Source organism: Artibeus jamaicensis, unplaced genomic scaffold (assembly GCF_021234435.1).
Source record: "Artibeus jamaicensis isolate MK-2021 breed Jamaican fruit bat unplaced genomic scaffold, CSHL_Jam_final contig_851, whole genome shotgun sequence".
Lineage (NCBI taxonomy): Eukaryota > Metazoa > Chordata > Mammalia > Chiroptera > Phyllostomidae > Artibeus > Artibeus jamaicensis.
In genome coordinates this window covers 15,454,134-15,462,463 of record NW_026521986.1, presented here as the reverse complement: position 1 = coordinate 15,462,463, position 8,330 = coordinate 15,454,134, and the positions used below count along the sequence as shown (strand labels likewise).

Below are 8,330 nucleotides of genomic sequence, written 5' to 3'. Positions count from 1 at the left end.
CGTGCATGTCCTGACAAGGAATTGAACCTAAAACCCAGGCATGTGCTATGACCAGGAATCAAACCCACAACCTTACGCTTTGCAGGACAATGCCCAACCAACTGAGTCACATATGTCAGGGGGAAACTTCTGGTTTAAAGACAGATAAGCAACCATCTGGGCATAAAAGTAAGTAGTGAGAGAGAAGAGAATATCCACCAAGACTCCTCCCACCTTCCCTTGAGCTTGGAGTTTCTCTCCTGTCTCCCCGTCACCCATGTCTGCCTGGCACTCTCTCCCCACTGCTAAAGAGGGAGCTGAGAGAGACAAGTGGCATGCTGGTGCTGTGTGACGTGCTGGGTAGCCAAGTTTTCGTCCAGCCCATGACGAGGGTGTGCTGAGTTCCATCTCACAGACAGGTTAATAAACACCCAAGGCCATCCATCCATCCATCCTTGGTACACAAGTCAAACCCAGACTGGCCTGGCGCTTGGACTGCCCCCAACCCCACCGACTCCCATGTTGCTGTCTGCAGAGGGCCTCTGACTTCTGATCTGCAGGGCTCAGGAAACCCAGACTACTCAGCCCTTGAGCCCCATGCCCCAGCCCTGTCCCCATCTCCTGGCGTCTCTGTGGGAGCCTGGCCGAGCCAGCGAGCAAAGCTGTCCACAGGAGGGACATGGGGAAGCCACGAAGAGAGGGCATTTCCTAGGCTCAGTGTTCTGGGGACACATGGTGGTGCTGTCGAAGAGGTGTGTCCAAGCAGGGCTTCTGGGGCAAGGCTGCCCCTCTGAAGCCTCCCTCAGCTGCCAGCTACCCCCGACCTCCACTAAAGAACAAGTCCCCTCTGTCTCAGCTTTGTTTGAACAGAGGTGGGCAGAAAGCAGAAGGGGTTTTAATTTCCATGGGGAACATCAGCCCTACAAGCTTGTTTTGGGGACAAAGAGGTGACAGTTAACTCGATGGGCCTGCCTTGGTTGTCTCATGTCCTTTGGGGTCACTTACTTCTCTGTGGGTACCATATTGTGGACCCACAATCCGTGGGTCCCTGCTTCAGGCTAGACACACAAAAAAGGAAGGGCCCCATCCTCCCCTGGTCTCCTGGTGGCTTCAGTCTCCGCCCACTGCAGGCCACGCTCTGTAGCAGTCAACGCTTCTTCACATCTGAGTGCACCATGTCCCCTGCTTAGAAAGCTTCCCTGGCTCCTTATTGCCGACAGGATCGGGTCCAAAGTCCTTAGCACAGCGAGCAAAGCCCTTCACCATCACTCCATCCCAGGGGTAGAGTATTTTAATTTTTAAAAACCTATTACATGTGCATGATTTTTCAAAAATCAAGTAGCAATGAAAAGTTACTCAGTGGAGAGTCAGTCAGGCTCTTTCCCGGCCCTGGGCTCCAGCCTCCCTCCGCTGAGGGAGGCGCTGTTGGCAGTTACTCTGTGTGTCTTTTCAGCAGTATTAGATGCTCAAAGAAGCTTAGATTTATAATAGGTGTCTCCTGGAGGAAGACCTTGGGACAAGCCAACGACAAGAAAGAAGGTCCAGGGCAAGGAGCTGGACTTGGGTCAGAGCCCCAGTTTGGGTCCGGGGTGTCCCCTACCCCCGGCCCCAGGCAGGAGTTCACTATTATTCTTCACAGGCTCCTGGGCAAGGGGTATGCGTTTGTGCAGGCGTGTGTCTGTCCGTCTGTCCTTGGCCCATACCCTTGGCACCTACGTTGCTGCGGTGCATTGGCTCCCTAAGGGAGCCCCTGCGTGGCTTGGGAGCGGGGTGTTCCCTGGAAGGAGTGAGGGTGGGGAGCGGTGGGGTGGTGGCCAGAGGGGCTGGGTGCCCCCGGCAGTGTTCAGTGCCTTCCTTGCCAGTAGCGGCCGTCCTCTCTCCCCCCACCACACAGGGTGGCTTCGTGAAGCTGGAAGAATTGCTGTCTTAGGTGACAGACCGGGGAAACCGTGGCTGAAAAGGAGGGAGAAACACTACTGAGTATGAACGTAGGGGCCGACAGTGGCCTAGGCATTGTCATAAACTCTTTCTCCTTTACCATGGCAAACTTTTAAGGCCACTGGTTTCTTTAACAGGAAAACACCGTAGCGGGTACTATTATTACCCCTACTTCACAGACAAGGCAGGAAGTGACTGGCCCTGCCCTGCGGCCCGCCTCTCACATCTGAAGGTCACTCGTATGTTCCCAGTGCCAGCTGCTGCACGACACTCTCCACCAGTGCAAACCCTTCGGGGAGGCCTGGGTTTGTGCTACAAGAGAGAATGAGCCCTTGAATTTGGATCCTGAAAGTTCATGACCGAGGAGCCACAGCTCCGGGAGATTCCGCTGCCTCTGAGAACAGGTTTGGGTCACTGGGGGTGCCTGGGGCAACGCTGGCGGCCGGCACCCCTGGAGAGGCAGCTCTGGAATGCTGGGCCACGTGAACAAGAAGGAATTAACTCTGCGCCCTGGGTCTCGGCCCAGACAGTCATGTGACCGCCTCCTACAAACTCCACCCTCCCCGCTTGTACAGGGCCACAGGCCTACAATGCTCTGTCCGGCTGAGACCAGGCAACCAGTTTGTGACTTGGGGAGTTGCCATCATGCCCTCCAGGGGGAGAGGGAGCCCTCCAGAGTTAGGATCGTTTTAGGGGACAGAGAGAGGGGCAATGGGGAGCTTCCCAGGGTAGGCCAGAGAGGGGGAAAGCTGGAGCTGCCGTGAGGTCCTCCCTCTCACCTGAGGTTACACTGCATGGCTAGGCCGAGGGGAGGCTGCTTCTCAGGCGTCAGGCTGGTCCGGCCCCTGAAGGGCCTTAGTGAGGACAGCAACCCAGCTGGAGCTGGGAGAGGCTGTTGGGCTGGCCTGAGAGCAGGGAGCTGGCAGCTACAGCTCTTCGTCAACCCAAGCTCACACCCCCTGTCACTGACTCCTACCTGTCCTCAGCCTGCCCCTCCCCCATGGAGGCAGAAGGGGTCAGCAGGTGTCAGCCGGCCACAGCGCTGCCTCCAGCAGCACCCTGGGAACAGGGAGGCCCCTGACAGCCCACACCTCCTGTTCTTAATCCCACTCGGTCCAGGTCAAGGTCTCCTCCCTGGGAACCAGCTGAGTCAGAGTCTGACCTCCTTATCCCTTCCTTCATCTCCAGTGGCACCTGCCAGTGGCTCCTCCTAGGGCTCCGTCCTCCCCACTGAGGTTCAGTGCCTGCAGCGGGGTCCCTGCTCCCTCAGGATGGCAGAGGAGGCTGGAGAAGCCCAGGGCAGGCTGTCGCTTCTGCTGCAAAGTTGCCCCCCCTCCCTCTGTCCTCCTCGCTCCTCCTGCTTCTCCTCCAATGCTTATCAAAGACCCGCGCTTCAGTGAAAACTTGAGTTTACCCAGCAAACTGACTGATATGTCTGGGTTCAAATCCTGGCTCTGCTGTTAACTTGGGGCAAGTTACTTGTCTCTCACAGCCTCACCGTCTTCCTGTGAAATGGGACTACCCTCACGAGGTCGTTGGAGGAATTCAGACACCATCTTGGCTTGGTTTGTTGGCTCTTAATGAATGTTGGGTATTGTCACCCTTATTCTTGCTTGGCTGTGGTGCCCCCTGCCCTCCCCTACACTTTCTGTGCTGGGAAGGGAAGGGGACTTGTAAGTGCTGTGACCAGAGGAAAACAGGCAGGGCACTGGGGACAGAGACCCCTTCCAGAGGTGGGGCCTGTAAAGGAAGGAGAGAGCAGGGAGAAGGGGGGCTGGGAGGGAGAAGAGCAAGATTTGGCCAGAGAAGGGCAAGGAGTTGGCTTGGTTTGGCTGGAGCGTGAAGAGAGGTGAGGCAGAACCAGCAAGCAGGACACCCTGGGCTCAGATGATGGGCTTGGGATTAATCTTGAGTGGCCGTTGAAGGGAGTATCTTCGAGGGTGCGTAATATGCAGAGGGACACAATCTGATTTGCCCTCAGAAAAGATCCTTCTAGCAGGGTGAGGACCAAGTTGGAAAAGCAGCTAGGAGGTGATGGCAGTGATCCAGGCAGAAGGTGAGGGGCCAGATTCAGGTAGGGCTGCATTTCTGGGAGGGTCTAAGAGCTGCTAGGAGGAGAGGCGGCAGGCCCTGGTGGTGCTCCGACACCCTCAGCTTGGGTTCCCAGGGACGGAGCAGGCTTAGGGGAAGAGGCGAGGCCCACCGTGGACAAGGCCCTGAAGTGCGGTGGGTCAGCGGTGGGTGGCGCGGAGCGGGGATGCCAGGTAAGCAGGTAGACGTGCCCATCCGGGCTCTGCACACAGGCCTGAGCAGGAGATGAGACCTGTGTTGTCTTCTTGTGGGTGGTAGCCGAGCTCTGAATTTGGATGAGGTCCCCAAGGGAAAGTGGGTGGAATGAGAGGACATGAATGTTGGGAGGGGCGCCCCTTCCAGGGTTGGAGGGGGAGGAGCCTGGGGTGGGGAGAATGAAAAGTGAGAGAGATAGAAGGACAATCACAGGAAGTAGCGTCCTGTCTGCCAAAGGAGATGCCACCAGTTGGTGATACGGCCGAGAAGGTGTCCCTTCAGTGTGGCAGCGGGGTGGTCCCTGGAGACCCTGGCCAGAGTGGTATGTGCAAGATGGGGGGCGGGACAGAAGCTAGAACGCAGGGTGTGTGAGGCGATGGGGGGTAAAGTGTGGGGACAGCAGAAGGCCAGCTTGGCCCCGGGTCTTGTATTTGAAGGGAAGGAGAGAACCTGGCAGACAGGGGGCAGGAAGGAATAGTTTCTTCGACAACAGTTAAGAGAGACATAAGCATAGTTATAAGGAAGGAGCTAGTTGAGAATGAGGCTGCATGCAGCAGAAGGCGGACAGGAATTACTGAACGACAGCCTTGAAGAGGGGAGGCGACACCAAGGAGAGGAAGTACGGACGAGCAGTCAGATTGATGGTGGCCGCCATTCACACAGCCCCGTCTGTGTACGTGGGGCTCTGAGTGCCGTGCACGTGCCACCCACCTGGCCCGCACCACAGCCCTGCGGAGTGGGCGCTGTGGTCCGCAGGTTACAGATGAGGGACCCAGACACACAAGGAGGAGCCAACACGTGGTGCTGCTGGAGCACCAGGACTTGAACCCAGGAAGGGGGCTTCCGGCTGTGTGTAGTGGTCAAGAGCATGGATTCTGGGGCCAGAGAGCCTGGGCATGAATCCCAACTCTTCTGTTTACTTGTCTTGCTCCCCTGCGTTGGCCCCTCTACCGAGAAGACAGGCATAAGAATTGTACCTACACCACGGTGCCATCAATGCACCACGGAGCATTAAGTGTGTAAATGCCCACGGGACCCTCGGAGGAAGGGCTGGTACACAGAGCACAGCAGTGGAGGGACTCACCTGGGACAGGATCGCGTGTGAGGGAGAAAGTCAGCACAGCGATGACACTGAGCCCTGTCCTGGGTCAGAAAGGGCTCCTTGCAGGCCGGGTTAGGAGCAGCTTGTGCTGAAATTGAAGAGACCTGTGGGCCCAGATCCTGGTCTCTGCACGCTAGTCAGTTGCTGTGGGACCTTCTGCATGTTACTCCGTTGCTCTCAGAGCCTCATCCTCCTCTCAGGTTAAAGGGGCGTGATGCCCACCTGCCGGGCTGTGGGGAGGGTTAAACGAGATCATGCCTGTGAGTAGGCACATTCAGCATGGGGTTCAGCTCCCTGGTGACATCGTACAGAAGCTACCACTTCCTCTCCTGCAAATGTCAATGGGTCGGGGCAGGCACTGTTCCAGAGTGAATTCATTCTTGAATCCTCAGCAGACTATCGGATGATGGCTAAATGCTGGTCAGATGAGGGAAGAGGCAAGGGTTAAGGAACAGGTGAAGGAACAGGTGCTGGGGTTAGTCAGTCAAAAAGAGAAGGGGGGCTTTGCTCTATAGCTCTGCCATCAGATACCCTCGGGGCCCACTTGCCTCATCCCAGCTCAGACAGCACCTGATGGGCTCTAGGTGGGCAGAGGTGACCTGGGAGGCGAGAGTGCCAGGTCGGAGCATCTGAGGACAAGTGGGAGGGCCTCTGGGCTGGGGCAGCCTTCACTTCCCGAGGCCTGTACTCTCAGGGCCCTTGAACTGCCACGTACCTACTTGACTATGGAATCTCCCAGGTAAGGAAGGAGTTTGTTTTGGGGGTCGTGTGGTTTCCAGGGAGGCCTGGCGCCATGGATGTGGGCCTAGGCGGTCACCCCAGGTCCCAGTGCTGAAGATGGGTTAATGCTTTGCTATTGCCATCCTGAAATTAAAAAATAAATAAATGAATAAAATATATATATATTTACTTTTTAGAGAGGGGAAAGGAGGGAGAAAGAGATGGACAGAAACATCAATGTGTAGTTGCCTCTCAAACACCCCCAACCAGGGACCTGGCCCACAGCCCAGGCATGTGCCCTGACTGGGAATCCAACCAGCGACCTTTTGGTTCACAGGCCGGCACTCAATCCACTGAGCCACACCAGCCAGGGCCTGTCCTGAAATTCTTAATACTTTTGAACAAGGGATTCCACATTTTCATTTTTGCCTTGGGCCCTGCCGGATATTGGGGCCTGGAAAGCTTGTTTGTCTTCCTGGCCGTAGTGGGAGGGCCCACAACTGTATGTTGCTCTGTAGAGGTTGAGGGGTGCATGGTGGGGCCAGAGAAGGGTGAGGGAGGCAGCTGGTCTCTGTTTCTCGCAGGCCTGGAGCAGCGGGGAGGCCTGTGGTGTGGAATCAAGTATTCTGGGCGGAGTCAGATAACTGGGTTTACGCCCTCAGCCTGCCAAGAGCTAGCTGCGTGCTCTTTGGCAGGTGCAGACAGCTCTGAGCCTGTGTCCCCACCTATAGAGTGGGGACAAAGTGACCACAGCACACAGTGGTATGAGGGTTCACTGAGGTAATACACAGAAAGCACCTAGTTTATAGTAGGTGCTCAGCAAATATTTGCTGTTGGCTGCTCATTGGCCGGAAAGGCCGTCGCTCCTTCTCTAGGGGACTCCAGGACAGCGGGCCCAAGATCCTGCTGTGCCCCACAGGGGACTCAGGCCGAGTGCCATCCTGGGAACCATCTTCCAGAAAATGGACTGCCAGCTCCTCCTCCAAAGTGGCCATGACTTTGGCCACCTCTGGCCAAGAGCCGTGCCGTTTCTGGACGGAGCGGAGGGAGAGCAAATGCCACGTCTGGTCCAGCGGTGGGCATTTCAGGCTGCTGGGCTTGGTTCCAGGGCCCTGAGCGATCCTGCCCCACACTTCCCACCACTGTCCACACCTTTATTCCCCCCCCCCCGAAGTCTGTGTGCTCTACTCGGGCCTCACCCTCCATGTGACAGTGCAGCGCCCCCTTCTGTCCGAGAGCTCCCCCTCCAGGCCACAGAACTATGCTGAGGTCACATGCTAGCTCCCCATCAATACCTCAGGTCCCCGCCCCCTTTCTGATCCTTGGTTTACCCTGAGCTGGATTAAGACCTTGAGCAGCCCTAAGAACTGAGAGGCTAAGGTGCACCTCCCCCTACCCACTGGCATGAAATTCAAAATAAAAACCACTCTGAACCTTTAAATCAGAGAGAGGAAATCCCACAAAGTTCTGATTTTTCCCAGGGTGACCACTTCCTTGCTATGTTTGAAATAATAAGAATCAGACCCCTGAAAAAGCCCAAACCAAATCAAACGTTTTGTTGCCCTTTTACCGCCAGTACCCCTAAGCACATGCTTAATCCGCCTGTTGGGTAACCTGACCTCACCTGCCCCCTCCCCCGTGCCAGAGCGGGACAGAGGCCGGGCCTGCTCCACAGGGCACTGCGCCACTCTGCCCAGACACTCCCCAGGGAAGAGGGAAGCCCTGGCCAATCAGCTCCTGCTGGGGAGGTGACTCAGGAAGCCCAGAAGGTTCCACTTCCTCCCCGGCCACAATGCACCCTCTCCTCCCCACCACCACAGGGCGGGGGATGGGGGAGGGGAGGGCTTCCAGCCCAGCCGGTGGAGGAAGACCCAGCTGTGTTAGTTCCCAGGTCTGCTGCCCTTCACTCCACACCGGTGGGCAGGTCTCCCTGCCCCAACCTATTTACCCTTTTACTGTGGGGGAGGCAGCAAACAAATCCTGGAACAGCTTCTGCAGACTGGCTTTTCCAGATCTTGCTGGCAAACTCTGGTTAAAAATAAACCCCACATGTCTGAGAAGGAGAGGGTAGGAGGGTGCAGTGGCGGGAGAATGAAAAGGCGGGCAGAAGGCTATGGAGGAGCAGGAGGGTCAGGCCTCCTCAGCCGGATCAGGAACCATCCTGGAGAAAGGCTGACTCGGAGTATGCTAGAAAATTCCGGGTGACGGGGACCTTTCAGATCGCTCCACTTTGCAGGGAGAAAACAGGCCCGGAAAGGGAAAAGCAGGCCATTTGCACAAGGCCACCATCAACGAAATGGCAGGT

At 56.6% G+C, this 8,330-nt stretch overlaps 1 long non-coding RNA gene across 1 annotated transcript; it reads right to left on the bottom strand.

The window, feature by feature from the left end:
* LOC119049292 (uncharacterized) lies at nt 1–8,052 on the bottom strand. Its single transcript, XR_005082493.2, has 4 exons — nt 7,974–8,052; nt 6,021–6,169; nt 5,288–5,535; nt 1–1,932 (listed from the first exon to the last, which is right to left on the bottom strand). It is a non-coding gene; the product is annotated as an uncharacterized LOC119049292 (long non-coding RNA).
* Between the last annotated feature and the right edge of the window lie 278 nt (nt 8,053–8,330).